This window comes from Amblyomma maculatum, unplaced genomic scaffold, assembly GCF_055883805.1.
Source record: "Amblyomma maculatum isolate TAMU_Amacu unplaced genomic scaffold, ASM5588380v1 scaffold_83, whole genome shotgun sequence".
Classification (NCBI taxonomy): Eukaryota; Metazoa; Arthropoda; class Arachnida; order Ixodida; family Ixodidae; genus Amblyomma; species Amblyomma maculatum.
Genome location: NW_028146808.1, coordinates 114,972 through 117,193, shown reverse-complemented (window position 1 = coordinate 117,193; position 2,222 = coordinate 114,972).

Here is a 2,222-nt window from a genome sequence, read left to right as displayed (position 1 = left end):
GGTAAAGCCACCATGCTGTAGTAACACACTGGGCAAACAAGCATGCAGTAAACAGACTGCCACCATTTGGGCTAGGTCATGAAAAAATCGCAGCAAAATATTATCATTAGCAAACAAATACAAATTTAACAAGCTTAGCTTAAATCTAACAACCACCAATGAAATGATGGCATGTGCTTGCCTTGAGAGGCACTGAGAGGCACAGTAGACAGTTTGCTTCATTTCAGGTCTTTAACCTCCATAAATACTCAAACCTTGATAGTAATTCGAACTCAGTTATTTGAATATCCTGGAGAATTTGAAGGTTTTTTGCTGTCTTGTGTTTTTCAGCATCAACTTGACCAGATCATTCAAACCGCAGGCTTGTGCTAGCTCGCTTAATTTGAGGAATGTTCTCCCACAACAACTTCAGAAAATACTTCACAAGTGCATGATAGGCACTGAACATACTATCAGCTGCCATTTCATAACGGAAAGCCTTCATGGGGGGAAAACGTTATGCAAGTCTCTTTCAAGTTTCAGAGCAGGCACCCTGAATGCAACAGCAAAGTCTGGTGCAGGGAAACCCAAGATCTACAGTCTTGTGCTGCAAGGCCAAGGTGACAAAAATGCTTTTCAGCTCCAAGTTGCAGCATCACTTACACTCACTACGTTGTTCACCAGGAAAGCCGCCTTCTCTGGAGTTGACGCTGCCTGGGTCAGGAGAGCTGGTGCAGCAACTGTGTAAGGCATGAAAACAAATGACTACATGGCACCTGCCAATTACACAGCACAGCGCCAGGAATTACAGCATCATGCATTGCCCCATGAAATGAAAAAAATTTAGCAGCACCAGTTTCCTGCTACATTGACCGCTTCCATAATAGCACCAGCATCGATTATTGTTTTCTCCGTGTGCCTTGTGTACGTGTTTTCATTGCTCTGCTCCTCTAAGAGTACACTTGAGGGCTCCTGTGGGGGTGGAGAGGGTGACGCATTTGGCAAACTTAGCAGAGAGCCAACACAAAAATTGCCATAATTCAGAATCTCATGCCTTCAGTCATGCCTTACACAGAGTAATCTTTGCGGTGGTTTTCGACCAGCACATCGCTGTCGGCGCACTGTGCTCACCGCGAGGAGTGGGTGGTGGCCTTCCAGCCATAAGTAAACCCCCCTGCCATGACAAAATGCATGAATGCCCTTTGTATCCTTGCGAGTACTATGTGTACTCTGATGATAAAAACTTTTAGATGATACTAATCATTTTCGTGATCCCGTGAATTTCGTTTCCCCGAGATTTTATTGTATTCGTTCATGTGACTATAAACCAAACAGGCAAGCTAAAATCGGGATATATTTTATCCACGCCAACACAACAGGGGGAAGGAGTTTTGCAGTAACACTTCGCTAGGTTAAAAACTGTCGAAGTAGTTTTGCTCATAGCGTGGTCCAAATTTATCGGCCTTCATCGGCATCGGATGTCGGGGCTGTGTTGCACTATGATGAAAGAAATTCAGTTATTTACATTTACCATTCCCATTGCCTCTGCGATAAGTGTTGTCGTTCCATCCACTTGTGCAAAATACAGGTTTGCCTTTTCATGACCACATGATGCATACAGTTGGCCTAGCTAGCCCAAGACATAAGCACAAGCTGTTTCAACAGCAAACATTATTTAGATCTGATAGGCTCCTAAGCAAATGATTATGCTGGGAATCACAATGCAACTGTACATATTCCATGGTGCTGTTTGAGAAAACCATTTTTGCGCGGGCAGAAGCAACTTTCTGGGAGATTTAGTGTAATGGTCGCACCGTTTTAAAGCTGAGTCAAATATCTGATATGCTGGGCAAACTGGGAGGATGTTGGTAGATATAGAATCATGCCATCAAATTAGTGTTAAATCATAATTAAGCACATCCTTCAATCGACTGATTCATGCTACACCTAATTGTCTGGCCTGCCGACATCATGCCCACAAAGATCGCAGACAAACGCAAACCCAAGGATGCGAATCAGCCTCCATACCGATGCCTACGCTATTATTTTCAAGCAAGATAGAATAGAATGGCAACTCCAACGTGTACGAATATTCTTCCGGACCATTGATGGCTTGCGTAACGGCATAAAACTATCTCATACAAGTACGTGCAGAAACAAGAGAGTCATGTTCGCTACAAGCAGTATTCAATGAGTGTTCACTATTAAGGAAGAGCACCTACAATCAGTGTTACATCCACTTA